At 48.9% G+C, this 17,235-nt stretch overlaps 1 protein-coding gene across 1 annotated transcript in view; it reads left to right on the top strand.

Moving 5' to 3' along the window:
- CDH23 (cadherin related 23) overlaps window positions 1–17,235 on the top strand; it is a 459,756-nt gene that overhangs the window by 135,680 nt on the left and 306,841 nt on the right. The window lies entirely within an intron of this gene.

Here is a 17,235-nt window from a genome sequence, read left to right as displayed (position 1 = left end):
CTTATGTGTTTGTTAGACACTTTTTAAAGCTTTACATGTGTTAATTCTCACAACAAGCTTGTGTAGTAGATACTGTTATTATTCCCATTTTACAGATGAGGAAACTGAGGCACAGGGAGGCAAAGTAACTTGTCCAAGGTCACTCAGCTAGTAAAAGTGGCAGATCCAGGATTGAAACCCAAGCAAATCTAGCTGCAGAGCCCACCCTCCCAACTGCTGTATTAAGAGGGGCTGAGATCACACCTCTGCACTCCAGCCTGGACAACAGAGCGAGACTCCATCTCAAAAAAAAAAAAATTAAATTAAAAGAGGGGCTGTAACCAGTCTTGGCTCCCCCACCAACCTGGGTGCCATTCCAGGTAGCCGTGCACCAAATGCATTGATTGGGTGCTTTAAAGTCAGGCTGGGAGCTCCTCGCATCATGTGATCACAGATTGAGATTGATTGGTGGAGGTCTGCCCTGAGACCTTCCTTCCACACACTGGCTGGTGGCATGATGGGGTTGGAGGGCTTTGATTACTTTGCAGCGTGGCTGCATCTTGCTTGAACCCCCTTAGACTTCTCCCCCAGTGCTGCTGTCAGTCCAGCGTGGCTAACTCATCAGCTCCCTCCTCCTGCACACCCCAGAAAACATCAGTCCCCTTGAGAGACCCTGAGACATGCAGGCAAGCAAACAGACTTGCACAGCCTTGGGCACACTGTCGAAATCCAACAAAACGCCCACAGTGACCTTAGCCCCAGACCTGTTGACCAGGTAAGAGCTTCTGTTGAACCAAGGTAGTAGGGGTTGGTTTGGCCAAGGTGTTTTTGGAGGAGTGAGCTATTTCTTCTCTTTTTGACCTCAGCGGAGGCCATACTCTACGCCCTTCATCTGTAACACAACTAGGAGTATCACACTTTAATCCTCTGAGGTTGTTGAGATAGTCAGTACAGTTTGTCAGAGGAGGAGGGTTTCAGCAAAGTTGGCAGATGGGGGAGACGTACATTGGAAAAGATGAGGTAAAGTGGTCTTCATAGCAACAAAGGAGAGCAGGAGTTTAGCCCCAAACTTGCTCCTGTTTGTGGGGTGTCCAGCAGCCCTCGCCTGCCTCTGTGAGCAATTGGAGGGCACTTGGTGGGTCTAAGGCCCTGTTCAGCTCTGACATTTTGCGATTCCCATTGGAACCAGAGGCAAGCCTTCCCCACTCGAGCACATGCAGGTCCTGGTGCCAGCAACCCAGGGAGGTCACGTCCAGGGCTTATTGCCCTACTGCGCTGCCCAGCACAGCTCCACGGTGGTGCCGCACCCTAGAGAGAGGCAATTTAAGAGGGAGGCCCCAGCCAGAGAGAGCACAGAGCCCAGAGTCCTGCCACAGTCTCCAGGAGTGAAATTACTAGATGCTCAGGAACAGAGGGCATTGAAAGCCATGGGTGACAGGTGTCACAGGTGGCACAGAGGTGTGTAGGGGCCAATCTCTGGGCAGCTCCTTGGCTAAATGGCAAAGGGAGCTCTCTTTAGCCTACCCTCAACTTACCCATTCCTGCCTCCTGCCCATCCACATTTACCAGTTCCATGATGTGGGGCCTGAGAGCTTCTAGCTCTGTCTATACTAGGCTGGAAGGGTAGATACTAATTCCAATGGAAAGAGGACATCTGAGGACTCCAGAATTTTTCCCACTGCCTAGTTAAAAACCAAACACACCCAACTAAAGAACATCCATCCCAATTAGGCAGACCCCAGACAGGTCAGGCATTGGGAAAACTAACCCTTGTTCTCTTCTCTCTGCCCCTCAAACAAAGACAGCAGGATGCTCCTTGGGATGTGCTTTGCAGAGACGGGATGGAGTCCTTGGTGTGGCTTTTGACATTACAAGAACCACACTCCTGCAAACACTAGAACCAAGTCACCTTGTGTTTGCACACTCATTCATTCATTCATCCATCATTTGTTTAGTAGACATTGACCACAGGCCTGTCTGTGCCAGGCACTGCTCAAGGCTCTGGGGATACAACAGAGAACAAGGGTCAGAGTTCCTGCCTTCAGGGCGCTCACAGTCAGGTGAGAGATGCGGTCCAGAGGATCGAAGGCCAGTAAGGAAACAGGGTAGGGTGTGCTGTGCTTGGAGTCTGCCGTGGGGGGCTCGCAGCCTCTTCCAGATTGTGGGATTGATTCAGCGCTCCTCTTGTGTTTCCTGGCTTGCCCCTGCCACAGCTTCTTAGGCAGCAACAAGGCCAAAGAGGTGGGGCAACTTGCCTAGGCTACACAGAAGGGCCAAGAGTGGAACCCGGGCCCCTGACTCCATGTCCAGGAGCCCATGCTATACAGCTGTGGGCACACTACTCAGCAGTGCTGAGCCATAGCTTCCTCGTCTGTTAAGAGAGTGTGTAGCCCCCAGACAGCCCATTGCGTGGGGGAGTGGTGGGGTTGTTGGCAGGGGAATCCCAGAATCGGTGGCCAGGAAAGTATGTGCATTGTGTACATATTTCAAGTTATTATGATTATGATCCCAGGTGCTCAGGATTTGGCCTGAGTGAAAGCAGCTCAAACTGCCCCTGACCTGCCACCCTTAGAAGCAGAGAGGCCCAGGTTCCCCACCCATGAAGTGGTGACTTCCAAGCTGGCAGGGATCCGGGCAGAAATCATCTAGGCAGTGTTCTCAGACTCCACACTCATGCATCCCCCTCCACAACAGAGATTCTGTTGAGAACAGCTTGTTTTTCCTTTACTCATTTGCTCATCTGTCCATCTGTCCATCTGTCCATCCATCCATCCATCCATCCATCTACCCACCCTAAGAAGAGACATGCCTGAAGTAAGAACAGCCAGAAAAGCCCCTGGCCCAGCATTTCCCCAGTTATTATTTCCCATTCCACTGGCATCCTTTGAGAGGCTCTCGGAATAAAGGGCTTCCTGAACAAATAGATTTGGGGAAGGCTGTATTTTCTTTACCACCTTGTGGAGCTTCACAGCACACGTTACTGTAATAAAGGCTCTGAGAGATCCTGCAGGAAAGAAACCTGTTCAAATTTTTTTTCTAATGCAATGTTCCCTAGACCTTTTGGACCAAGGAACGTTTTTTCACAGAGCACCCGTTAGCCTGCCAGGGAATTAATGATTCGCGAAATACACTTTGGGAAGCATTCCTTTACGCACAAAATCCTTTTTTTTAATTATAATAGCATGCATAGAATATTCATAAGATCTCTTATATACCTACCTGCCTTCTTATATAGGGATGACTCATCATTCAGCACTTCCTTGGCCTGTGGTTGAACATATCACCATGAATAGCAATCTATGATGATGCTTTGTCATTTACAAGAGCTAGTGAAGGGACTCAAATTATTTTAGTTTTCATTTTTCAGGTAATTTTTTGCCTTTCCCTTTTGTGAGCAGCAGAAGCTGTTGTTCATTTGCTTCCTATTGTTGTCCATGCACCTGCTTGGGATTACCATAAATCGCAAACAGCAAAGCGCCAAGCTCATCATAACTGTGTGTAAAGTACAAGTCAACAGGCTCTGAGTGAGGACTTGGCCCTATCTCTCTTTTCTGTAATGAGCTTGAAATTTAGTGCACGTATTTTGTGCCATGGCTTTTACCTGCTCTAAGGCCTTTGGGGCCAATTTCCTGCTTTTCGTCTATGTCCTGGATAACTGGGTATGTAGGATGTGACCCCAGCAGAGGGAAGGCCTTCTGTGAATCATTTGGGGCTGGTACTGGATAAGAACATTGTATTTGGGGTCAGGCAGTCCTGAATCTTAAATCCTGGCTCTACCTCTTCCTTGCTGTGTGACCTTCGGCAAGTTGCTAAACCTCTCTGAGACTCAGTCTCCTCACTGGAGTGTGGGAATACCTTCCTCACGTGTTTGTGGTAAATATTGAATGAGGTTGTGTGTGCAAAGTGCTTAACAGAGTGTCTCCCATACAGTAGATGCTCAATAAATAGTGGCAAGGCCGGGACGGCGGTGAAGCAAGCCGGCCCCCAGGGCACAGAAATTCAGGAGACATTCTCAGACTTGTGCAAGTACGGGGGCAGGACCTGAGCGTGAGTGCCTCCTGGGTGCTTGGCTTGCCTCATGCTAGTTTCCACCCTGTCTAGCTGGGTCCTGCTACCCCTGCACCCATAACCCGCAGTTGATCTCAGAGACTGAGTACCTGGAAGGCCTCTGATAGGATGAGAGAGACCCAGCCCTGCCCCCTGTAACTGCCTGCCCACCTGACAGCAGGTGAGCCCCATGAGATGAATAAAGGGTGTGTACCTGGGGAGAGAGGAATGGAGAATGAGCCCAGTGAAAAGCCTGAAGGCGCTTGCTCACCTGGGGCCTTCGGAAGGTGAGAACCACCATGGAGCCAACTGGGCTGGACCCCCACTTCCCTGTCAAAACTTTTAAAAACACAAACAGAGGCAAGAGCTGCATTTGCATAAATCTCATTAGAAAAAGTGCAAGTTTCATGAATCTTGTGATAAATTAGTGCGATATCATTCTCAACGTGATGTATTAATTTTAGGGCAAAATGAATGGTGCTGTGATCATTGTGGGTAATTACGAGTCTCCTCAAAGAGGAAGTGATTTCTGGAGGGACTTTTCTGACCTCCTTCCAAGCGGGAGGGTGGGAGGAGAGCAGGGCAGAAGGGAGGGTGTCTTGCTCACCTGCTTTCATGTTGCGCCTTTCTTCATTTCTTTTCCTGCTATTGAAAGGTGAAGACAAGCCGGGTTGGGTCTCTGGCTAAGGGGTGGACAGCAGGGGTACAGGAGGTGGTGGAATTTTGAAATCAGGCCTTGAGTCCCAAATTCCCCAGAGCCAAATTATTTTAGAAAAGAATCTTAAGCCCGGCAAGGTGGCTCACGCCTGTAATCCCAGCACTTTGGGAGGCTGGGGTGGGAGGATTGCTTGAGCCCAGGAGTTTGAATCCAGCCTGGGCAACACAACAAGACCTCATCTCTATTAAAAAAAATTGTAAAATTAGCCAGATGTGGTGGCGCACTTGTAGTCCTAGCTACTTGGGAGGCTGAGGCAGGAGGATCACTTGAGCCCAGGAGTTATGATTGTGCCACTGCACCAGCCCAGGTGACAGAGGTTTTGAAAAAAAAAAAAGAAAGAAAAGAAAAATCTTAAATTTCTAGGACCTGGACTCATGGAAACTCTAACTTAGGGGTTCTCAAAAATGTGGTCTCAGACAGGCAGCATTAGTGGCAATTGGGAGCTTATTAGAAATGCATATTCAGAAACTGAAAGTCTGGGAGGGGCCCATAAATCTGTTTTTAACAGCTCTCTTGGTAGTTCTGATGCACACTCAAGTTTGAGAATCACTGCTTTAACCAGGTGGTTCTTAACTTGGCTGTACGTGGGAATCACTTGAGGATTTATATCAGAATACTGCTGTCTGGGTCCTGCACTAGACCAGTTAATTAAGACAGAATCCTTAGTGGGTGGGGCCTGGGTGTCCTTATTTTTAGAAGCTCTCCAGGTGATGCTAATATGAAATCAGGTTGAGATGCATGGCCTCAAAGCCATTAATTAACATCTTTTTAATATTGGGATTGGAAAATTTTGAACATGGGAAGGGGTGACAAAGCAAAACTTTTTTTTTTTTTTTTGCTCCACCTGTGGATTGGCCTAAGCTGAATATGCCTGGGGCACCCCCACTATAGCTGGGTTCCACACGGGTAAGCACATGGAAAAGGCTCAGGGAAGCTGGTCTCCCTGGAGGAGTGATTCCCATTCTTGCCTGCCCAGTATATCACCTGGCGATTTAGAACTTTCCAAAGCCCAAGCTGGCCCCTAGGCCAGCTAGTCACAACGTTGGGAGTGTGGGATGCAGACACCAGTATTGCTCGAAAGCTCCAGGTGATTCCAGTGTGCTGACAAGTGTGGGAACTGCTGACCTCTAGGTTTTCCTCCATCACAGTTTCTCAGATATGTCCTGAAGATTGAAGGACCCTCAGAAATCATCAAGACCCTGGATATCAACTCCAAAGCCCATTGGAATCACTCGAGTGGTTTAGCTTGTTCTTAAATCCCAATGCTTGAGTCCCTCCCTGGAGATCCTGATGTATGTGGTCTGGGGTACAGATGGACAGTTGGGATGTCAAAAGGGCTACAGGTGATCCTAAGGTGCAGCCAGGGCTGAAGTGACACTTTGTTGCACTGGGACAGAGGCCCAAGATGGAAGGGATGCCCCGGAGATGGCAGCCTCGTAGTGGAGAGTCGTCCTCCAGCCTGGCCACTGCCGTTCCCCCACGGTCACATTCGGGGGACTGTGAGGATGGGTTCACGAGTGCAGCCTCATTCTTGAGCTATGGGGAGGGTGACTGGTGACTTCTCCCTGTAGCTCAGGGCAGGAGGGGACATCAGGGTCACTTCTGAGAAGGAAGGAACCAGCATGTGCCTGCAAGTGTTTGGATAATCTCCTTGTGAGCCTTTAATGGCCTGCAGTGCTCTGTTTATTTTAATGATAATGTCAAGTTCAATTTGCCATCATTTTCCCACATTTCCTTTTGTAAAGTTAATTGAACAATTCAATGAATTGAAAAGTTTCAGGAGAGGGGAAAAAAAAACACCCCCTCCACTATTATCACTGTTATTAAATCTGGTAACTACCTCTTGGCTCTCCAAGCCCTGAGACAAGACTTCAAGCCTCATGGGCCTGGGAGCTACCACAAGGACTCAGGAAGGTCAAACAGAACATTCCAGGGCCCCTTTATTCATGGCCGTTTCATGCTCAGGCTGCTATTTCTGGGCAGAAAAGAAATATCCAGTCTGCCATGGACCCTGGCTGCTGGCTCTGTGGTAGCTCATTCCCCAAGTGTCCAAACCAGATTGTAAACCCTTGGGAGCCGGGTTGGGTCTTCTCTGCCTGTCTATCCTCCGCTGCGGAGCGCCTTCCTTGTACACAGTATGTGGAAAACAGAGCCTTAATATCGTAGATATCTAAACTGGAAGGGACCTTAATGTGGTGTGGTGGAAAGAACAGCGTATGGGGAGTCCAGGGACCAATTTGAGTGGCAGCTCCTCCACCTGCTAGCTGTTGAGCTGGGTGACTGTGGACTTGTCACCGGGCCACCCAGCCCTGTTTTCTCCTTTGTAAAATGAGCTTCTTGGCCATATCAAGAATGCAAATATTCGGCCAAGTAGAGCTACTCCCTCTCCTGTGTGCATCGTGTGTCCCTGGCAGATCACACAGTTCTTCCTACTGACCTCAGATGCAACCTCACACTCCCCAGCATGATGCCCACAAAACTGTGACCCGGAGGTTGGAGTGGGCACATGAACCTTGACCCATTTGCCAAGATTGTTTTCAGTTCTCCTCGTGGACCTCTGCACTTTGGCCATTGATGCCAGCACCTTCATAGTATCAGTGGGGAAGGAGAAGCTCAGAGACAGCAGTGATTTGCCCACAGTCACACAGCTAGTCCTGGCTGAGTGTGAACCAGGGCCAACCACATCAGTTCTAGACCCGGCTGATTCTCTCAGCCTTAAACGCAGGGACTTCTCTAAGGCTGCCTTGCTCCCAAAGCTTCTCCTGTGCCCTTTGAGCCTGTGTTCCAAGTCCCCAACCCCCTGTCCTCGGACTCCCTGGAATGCTCGTCCTGAGGGTCACGTTCGGGCCAGGTGAAGTGCAGGGACGCACTTCTTCATGCCTACAGTTTGCAAACAGCTGCCAGTCCATCCTGAACTTCCACAGTGTCCCAGGGAAAGGCCAGGAGAAGTGTGCAGTGTGATAGATGTGTAGGTCTGCCCGCTGGACTGTCAGCTGCAGGAGGGCAGGTTCTTCCGGCTGCAGTGTTCGTTTTATCATCAGTGCCTACAGCAGTACCAGGGACAGCAGGTGCCTAGGCAGTGTTTGCTGAGGGAATCAGTGGAGGATGTCAACAGGAGGATCACTGAGCAATCCCAGCTCTGCCTTGTGCTAGCTGTGTGACTTTAGGCAAGTAACTTGACCTCTCTGTGATGCACTGGGTTGTAGGGGAATAGAGCACATAGGTGCCTATGACTGGTCCTCGCAGCCCTCAGCAAATGATGGTCCTTATTTGCTATGTCAGAGGCAGAGGAGCTCCGGGTTTCTAAGAGTCAGGGCCAGGTCCCTGAAGTATTGGTATTCAATGTCTGATCTTTCCTCTTGGGCATATTAATTTTTAAAAAATGTGTGTGTGAAGGGAAGGAAATCAGGATATCAAAGGGATAGCTGCCTCCCATGCTTATTGCGGCACTATTTGCAATAGCCAAGATATGGAGTCAACCTAAGTGTCCATCAATGATAAATGGATAAAGAAATGTGGTATATATACACAATGGAATACTACTCAGCTATAAAAAGGAAATCCTATCATTTGCAGCCACATAGATGGAACTGAAGATCATCATGTTAAGTGAAATAAGCCAGGCACAGAAAGACAAATGTCGTATGTTCTCAGTCAAATGTGGGAGCTTAAAAAGTGGATCTCATGGAAGTAGAGTGTGGAATGATGGTTACCAGAGGCTGGGGAGAGAGTGAAAGAGGGGATGGTTAATGAGTAAAAAAATATAGTTAGCTCACGCCTATAATCCCAGCACTTCGGGAGGCCGAGGCAGGCAGATCACCTGAGGTCAGGAGTTCGAGATCAACCTGACCAACATGGCAAAACCCCATCTCTACTAAAAATACAAAAATTAGCCAGGCATGGTGGGACATGCTTGTAATCCGAGCTACTTGGGAGGCTGAGGCAAGAGAACTGCTTGAACCCATGAGGTGGAGGTTGCAGTGAGCTGATATCACGCCACTGCACTCCAGCCTAGGCAACAAGAGTGAAATTCCAGCCAGGTGCAGTGGCTCACGCCTGTAATCCCAGCACTTTGGGAGGCCTAGGCAGGTGGATCACTTGAGGTAGGGAGTTTGAGATCAGCCTGACCAACATGGAGAAACCTCGTCTCTACTAAAAATACAAAATTAGCTGGGCATGGTGGCGCATGCCTGTAATCCCAGCTACTTTGGAGGCTGAGGCAGGAGAATCGCTTTACCCCACGAGGCAGAGGTTGCAGTGAGCTGAGATCATGCCATTGCACTCCAGCCTGGGCAACAAGAGTGAAATTCTGTCTCAGAAACAAACAAAACAAACAAATAAAAACTAGCCAGGCGTGGTGGCACCCACTTGTAATCCCAGCTACTTGGGAGGCTGAGGCAGGAGAATCGCTTGAACCTGGGAGGCAGAGGTTGCAGTGAGCTGAAATAGCACCACTGCCCTTCAGCCTGGGTAACAGAGCGAGACTCCATCTCAAAAAAAAAAAAAAAAAAAAGGATCTAGTGCTGTGTAGCACAATAGGGTGGCTATAGTTAGCAATAATTTATTGTATATTTTAAAAGAGCTAGAAGAGAAGATCTGAAGTGTTCTCAACACAAAGAAATGATAAGTGTTTGAGGTGATGGATATCGTAAATACTGTGATCCGATCATTACACATTCTGTATGTATCAAAATATCACAGGTACCCCATAAATATGTACAATTATTATGTATCAATAAAAAAATACATTTTTAAAAATATGTGTGCCTCTGTGTACTTCACTTATTCCTCCTCTTCCCTGCCCCCAGAGCTTCTGGGTTTGTGTTGTCTGGCTCTGTTTAATGCCTCCTTCTTCCCTGGATTAGCCTGTCCCCATCCGTGCAGACACCTGTGTGGCCAGGTGAGCCTGCAGCCCTTCTCTGACTCTCAGGAGGGAATGGCCGTCTTACTGGTAGCGATAAGTAGACTAAGGAAAGCCAGGGTGCTAGAGGGGAGCCCATCCCTACCAAGTCTCTGCCTCAGGGGTGCTCACCTTCAGACCAGGGTCCACCTGGAGGCAGCCTCCATGGGGTTAGTTGCTTTGGGGTGAGAAGAAGGCTGTATTCAGGAGCTGAGTTTTGGATTTGGATAAAAGGCTTTGTGATAAAAACCATGAGGGTCATGGAATGAGAAAGACTTGGGTTGAACTCCTGGCTCGGTGACCTTGGGTAGGTCACTTTACCCCTCTGAGCCTCTTTTCTTTTCTTTTCTTTTTTCTTTTCTTTTCTTTTCTTCTCTTTCCTTTCCTTTCTTTTCTTTTCTTCCTTCCTTTCTTTCTTTCTTTTTTTGTTTTGTTTGTTTTGTTTTGAGACAGTCTCGCTCTGTCATCCATGCTGGAGTGCAGTGGCATGATCTTGGCTCACTACGACCTCTGCCTCCTGGGCTCTAGCAATTCTCCTGCCTCGGCCTCCTGACTAGCTGGGATTACAGGCCTGTGCCACCACCCCCAGCTAACTTTCGTATTTTTAGTAGAGACGGGGTTTCACCATGTTGGCCAGGCTGGTCTTGAACTCCTGACCTCAAGTGATCCACCCACCTTGGCCTCCCAAAGTGCTGGGATTACAAGGCGTGAGGCACTGCACCTGGCCTGAGCCTCAGTTTTCTTACCTATATAACAGGGATGCTAACCCCTCTGTGTAGGGCCATTAGGAGAAATAAGTGACAGAGTAAATGAATGAAAACCATTGAGTGTGGTACCTGGCAAACAGTCATGCCCAGGAAACAGAATGCTGGTTTCCTTTCCCCCAGACAGTTCATGCCGTACCCTCCAAGTGGACGGAGTTGCAGGAGAGCACAGGAGTGAAGCTGGCCTGTGGGCTTTGAAGGCAGAGATGGTTCCTTTGACCCAGGGCAAGGGTTTTCTGAAGACAGTGAGGGCGTTGATCAGTGAAGGGTGAGCTTAGAGGCCGCCTGCCTCTCAGGAGAGAGCCGGCCAGTGTCAGAGCTCACTCTACTCCCTCTGACTTCCCCCAGGTGGAGATATTGGTGAAGCCTAAGATGAAGAAAAGAGCTCCCCTGAGGTCAAACCAAGTTCACGACCCAGGGGATTTGAGAGACTGAAGGCAGGAGAGTGGGAGGGGGGACCTAAGACAAATGAGATTATCCCCAGGAATCAAGGCACTTAACTGGCCTGTCTGATCCCAGAGGAGAGACAAATGAAACGGCAGGCTCCAAGGCCAGCTCAGGCTCTGGGGAGCCCATCCCAGGGAGAGTGGGAGGACAGGAGCCCCTGGCCCTGGCAGGGACCCAGGCCAGCCAGGAGGAGGAGGGTGGGTTTCCCTTCTTGCAGGTGGGGGTGTGCAGCAGGCTTGATGGCCATGGTGGGATGGTTGGAGTGAGGAGTAGTTATTTTCAGAAAACCCTGGCTATACCCATGGACTTGGAACTTGAGGCTGGGGCCCTGCTGTCTGCAACTCCTTGGCTCAGCTACTCACGCATGCATAGCTCTATCCCAGGCAGCCCTCTCCCGGCCAGGACCCTTGCTTCCCTCTCTGCAAAATGAGAAGGGGCCTTTGTCTGTTTGGTTCTCACTTCAGCCATAACTAGTCCCTGCTTCTGAGCTAGCCTGCAGACACCAAGGCTTGTTCTGTCTCTCTAACAGTCCTGAGCCTGGCAGAGGCAGACTGCTAGGTTCTTGGCCCCTAGATGGGGAAGGACAGTGGATCACAGCTGGTGTGAAGTCCTTTTAGGTCACAGGTTGCAAAAGCCTTGCTTTCTTGTGCCTTTTAGGATTGATTATGGTGTCTGCATGGAACCCTGTGTTGTGAAGGATTCTGAAGTTGAATGCAGATTCAATGGGAAAAGGTGCTGTGATTGATTAATAAGGTCTGTGTGGGCAAGAGCTGGGACTGGCTAGCTCCCTGGCCCTAGAAGAGCAGTGGTTAATCATGAGGGATGGGGAAGAGGAGAAGGAAGACTGCCAAGCGTGTCCCAGAATATCAACTTCTACCTTCAAGGGGTGATGGCCTCTTGCCTGCTGTGCAGAGGTGCAAACAATGAATCCATGCAGGGGCGTGGTATGCTTTCGGGTGACAGCAGTCTGGCAGGCCGGGCCCAGGGGTGCAGAGGGAAATGTGCATGGCCAGGGAGGTTGAGGATGCATTGGGAAGCACTAGATATCATGGTAAGGAATTCGTTTTCATTCTCTGGGAACTAGGCAGGCATTTGAGCAGAGTGTGGCACAATGGAAGGTGTGCTTTAAGGAGACGCTGCTGCAAGGAGGGAGCAGGGTATGTTCTCGCACCGCTTATTCACCCTCTCCGTGTTTTGGAAACAAATATTGCTTTCATCCTTCTCTCATCTAGAGAAAATAAAAAGCCCTGCAGCCTGTGCTGCCCTGCCAGAGTTTCTGGCCCGCCCCTCGTCTAGAAGGTACTGCTCTCCAGGAGCCGCACGACGACAATCCCCAATCCCAGCCCTTGTCCCTCAGTGCAAATAACAACAATAATAGTAATAACAGTCATCTCAGCGATCAGCATGGGCCCAGCGGGGCCTCAGGGGAAGCTGTGATTGTCTGCCCCTTGCCTGGAAGGCAGATGTGGACTGCTGCTGAGGGCCGAGGCCACGGTGGAGGATGTGCCACCAGCTTTGCAACTCCCAAGGGGCCTTAGCAGTCTGGTGGGCAGATTCCTACCTCCTACCTCCAAGATGGGGTACACAGCTCCCAGGATGGGGTACAGGGCCGGTTCCTCAGAGACTGGACCCCCAGTCATTGCACAGCTGTGATTCCTACCTGGGCCCAAAGACAAGTGCTACTGATTTGGGTGTTATTAGGTTTTGATCAGCTATCCTTTCCCCTGTCCATTTGTGCACACAATTAAGAATTAACTTGCTATACTCTCTCTTCCCGTTGTGGCTCAGAGACCTTCATGCCTTTGGGGGGCTGTCTTTTCTAACACTTCTGGGCAGTTGTTAGCAGGATTCATTTATTTACCCAGTGACTATTTATTGAGTGCCTCCAGGATGCCAATCCCTGTGTTAGGCTTAGGGATATGACAAGGAATAGGCAGGTCAGGCTGAATGTGCTGTGTGATGGGCAGGGGGTTGGGGTAGGTGGTCAGCAAGTCAAGTGGATGAGCAGATCCTTTCAGAGAGAGGATTGTGAAGACAATAACGTGGAGTCTTAGGACACTGAGTAACCAGGCGTCTCTTTAGCTAGACTCTGCTGATTGAGAATTTGAGGAAGGCCTCCCCAAGGTGTTAACTCGCCACCCGAGAGGTGAATAATGAGGAAGCTGCCGTGGAGGTGGAGTGACCTAGGGTAGGAACCTTCCCAGCCAAAGGCACATTCAGGGCGAGGGTCCCGAGGAGCGGCCAACTTGTCCTGTTCAGGAATAGAAAGAAGGCCTGTGGGGCCAGATGGGGCTCAGCCCAGTGAGCCTGTGAGATGCAGTGATGGATGTTATCTTGGACCAGATCACTAGGGCCTTAGACATGGTCGATGTAAGTGTTTTTTTTTTTTTAATTTAATTATGGTAAAATATACATAACATGAAATTTGCCATCTTAGCCATTTTTAAGTGTATAGTTTAGTAGTGTTAAGCACATTGACACTGTTGCCTAACCGACCTCCAGAACTCTTTTTCTGTTGAAAACTGAAACTGTAGCCATTGAATAATAGTTCTCCATTCTGCCCTTCCTGACCCCTGGCATTCACCATTCTACTTTCTGTCTCTATGAATTGGATTACTCTAGGTACCTTATATCAGGGAGATCACACTGTACTGTTTTTGTCTTTCTGGGACTGGCTTATTTCACTGAGCATAATGTCCTCAGGGTTTATCCATATTGTAGCATGTGTCGGAATTTCCTTTCTTTTTAAGGCTGAATAATATTCCATTGGCTGTATCTACCACGTTTTGCTTATCCATTCATCTGTGGACAGATTCTTGGATCGCTTCGCCCTTCTTGGCTATTGCAAAGAATGCTGGCGTGAACACAGATGCACAGTGATTAAGTTCTTGAATGTTCCGCATTCCACCCATGAGGTTAGGCTGGGCATTGTTTGGGTGGCACAGAGTGGAGGGGCTGGCCTAGCTGGATGCCCCTTCCCCATGACGGTAGGAGAGGCCAAGTCCGCCGCACCGATCGAGCCAGGAGTCCTAAGACTGGGCCTTTCAATCATCCTGGGACGGGTGGAGCTTTTCTCTGCATCTAAAATGGGAGCCATAAACCAGGCTGACTTACAGGCAGTACTTACCGGTCTGGTTGTTTACGGCCAGCGTTTTTTCTGATTGGTTGATGCCTGTACTGTGCCTGTTGTTAAATATTTGAATATCATCATGCTATGAACCAGCCACAGGACTTCTAACCTGGCTGTGTGTGAGCGTCTCCTGCAGGGAGAGTGGGGGCTGCTGTTTAAAAGTTTACACTCTGGGCTTCCCACTAGCCAACCCTGTCAAGAGGGCCTGGGAATTTGCATTGTAAAGCTCTACAGTAGTTCCAATGTATGGTCTTAAACATGCATTGGAAATGTGGGCTCCTCCAGAAATAGACCTTGTGATGAGGACTTAAGTGCAAGAAGCTTACTGGGGAGGAGGTTCCAGGAAACACAAGCAGGGAGTGAGGAAGTGAGACAGGAAGGGAGGGAAGCCATAAAGATGCGTTATTGTCAACCAAGTTGCCAGTGTAGAACACGGACCTCTGAGTCACGCTCTTGAGAGGTGCTGGAGCTGGGCTGTTTACCTACCTTATCCACAGAGCTCTGAAAATCAAGCCAGAAAGGAAGGATTCCAAATTCTTGGAATTTTATCTAGAAAAGAGGACTAAGCAGCTTTTGTAAGTGAACTTTTAGGAGGGTTCTAACATGATGATGATAGCTAACATTTTTTAGCTCTAATCATAGTAGACAAGGTCATCCTTATCTATCATCTTCCACAGTAACTCGGCGAGCTCCGCTACCGGGGCGTCCATTCCCATGCACTTCCCAGCTGTGCTGTGTTTAGGAGGAGCAGTCTCTGATGGCCAGAACCCCTCGGGTGAACACTCACAGGGGCTGGCAGTTAGAAGTCAGGCTGGTGTGTGTGGAAATGTGTGTGCTGAGGGATAGAGGGCAGGGTACCAATAGCATCTGCTGTGGAGACCCAGCCAGCTCCCATCTCTCTATCATAAGAGGGCATTCCAGCCCCTGTGAATAGCAGGGTATCCTCCTTACCACTGAAAAAACACCAGGCCTCATCCATTGCTGGTGAGAATGTAAAATAATACAGCCACCATGGAGAACACTTTGGCAGTTCCTCAATAATTTAAACATAGAATTACTATATGTTCCAGCAATTGTGCTCCTAAGTATACATCCAAAATGATTAAAAACAGATGTTCAAACAAAAACTTGTACATAAATATTCATAGCGGCATTATTCCCAATAGCCAACAGGTGGGAAAAACATAAATAGCTGTCAACTGATCAATGAATGAACAAAATGTGTTACATTCACACAAGGGAATATTATTCAGCTGTTAAAAAGGAGTGAAGTACTGATACATGCTACAACATGAATGAACCTTGAAAACATTTGGCTAAGTGAAAGAGGTCAGGCACAAAAGGCCACATACTGTATTATTTCATTCATATAAAATATCTAGGATAGGCGAATCCATAGAAACAGAAAGTGGATTTGTGGTTGCCAGGGGCTGGGGAAGGGAGTCATGGGGAGTGACTGGTTCATGGGCATGGGGTTTCCTTTGGAGATGATGAAAATCTTGTGGAGTTAGTGGTGATGGTTGCACAGCATCGTGAATGTACTAAATGCCACGGAATTGTGTACTTTAAATCGTTGAAGTGGTAAATTTCATGTGATGTGTATTTTACTACAAATGTTTACAAAAGGAACTCCAGGTATCCTCCAGCCCTGAGATACAAGGTATATTGTTTCTCAGGTAGGAAGCAAACCTGTGTGGCATGTGTACCCCAGGGTCCCCCAGCCAGAGATGGTTCTCCTGCATGGCTGTAACTAAGAGCACTGGGCTGGAGCTGAACCCCAGAGATTGGCCTCACTCCTGTAGGAATAGCACAACCGTAGCTTGCTGGAAACCTCCCCTGGTGGAGAAACAAGCCCTGCTTCCCGGAGAAGCCAGGGCTGGGCCCAGCTTCTGTAGAGAGGCAGAGCAGCGCTGGGTGGGGGAGTATGTGCCCAGCTGGAAAATAGCGGGGCGTCTTGTCTTAAATATAATATTAAATCGGCACCTTTAATTAGTACACTTAGAAAAGGTCACTAGCAATTACCTGGGACACAAAGAAGGCATGAGCAGGCAAGAGCCCGTGAGGAAGCCGAAAAGGACCATTTTGAGCAGCACATAATTGAGGGGAAAATGGATAAAAGTCCAGGAAATTACAGGGTGGGTGACAGCAGCTGATGGCCCCATCCCTGTCTTGCCCAGCGCCCCCCTTCTTGGGAGGACCTGAGCGTCAAGCCTGAGAGAGCCATTTGGGATATTGGGCCCAGTTGTGCAACCTTGGCTGGAAGGCCAGGGTGGTCTTCCCAGAATCCCCTTGGCCAGCTGGGAGCTTGGCCCCAGATCCCCCACCTGGGCTGGGCCCTGAGGTACAGCAGGTGAGGACTGTGGTCCAGGGGGCTGCAGGCTGCCATGGACTCATTGTTGCACCTGGACAAGCAAGGCGCTTATGGGCCTCAGTTTCCCCATCTGGAATCTGCCCAAGGCTTTGGGAGGTAACTCAGTGTTTCCCAAACTTTGCCACTAGAGAATACCTGAGAGCAATGGAAAGGAAATGTATACTCCTAGAAGTCAGGGGAGGCTGGAAATTCATTTATGGCTTTAGGTTATATCTTTACAAATAAATTAAACATAAATAAATTAGGCCGGACATGGTGGCTCACACCTGTAATCCCAGCACTTTGGTAGGCCGAGGTGGGCAGATCACTTGAGGTCAGGAGCTCAATATCAGGCTGGCCAACATGGTGAAACCCCATCTCTACTAAAACTACAAAAAATTAGCTGGGCGTGGTGGCGGATGCCTGTAATCCCAGCTACTGGGGAGGCTGAGGCAGGAGAAGCACTTGAACCTGGGAGGTGGAGGTTGCAGTGAGCTGAGATCATGCCACTTGCACTCTAGCCTGGGTAACAGAGTGAGATCCTGTCTCCAAAAAAATAATTAATCAATTAATCAATCAAATGCTGCTCCCAATGTCTTCCTGTTTGTTTTAGTATAAAACACTTATTTGTCACCAGGCAATGCAAACGCTTTGGAAAGATGTGCTTGGTTTATCTGCGACTTTCACATACTTCCTCTTATACCATCTAGAAAGAGCAATGAACTGGGAATCTGGGAGTCTGGAAACTTGGATTTGAATCCTGCCTTTGTGGCTCACCATTGTACTTTGGGCAACTTGCTAAATGCCTTCAGCTTTTCCAACTCTGAAATGGGAGGGTTGGGCTCTAAAGATGTTCCAGGATTTTACTCCTCCTTCTCACCTTCTCCCATCACCTTGGAT

Source organism: Pongo abelii, chromosome 8 (genome assembly GCF_028885655.2).
Source record: "Pongo abelii isolate AG06213 chromosome 8, NHGRI_mPonAbe1-v2.0_pri, whole genome shotgun sequence".
Classification (NCBI taxonomy): Eukaryota; Metazoa; Chordata; class Mammalia; order Primates; family Hominidae; genus Pongo; species Pongo abelii.
The sequence above is the reverse complement of the archived record's forward strand: the minus strand, read 5'-3'. Positions and strand labels throughout refer to the sequence as shown.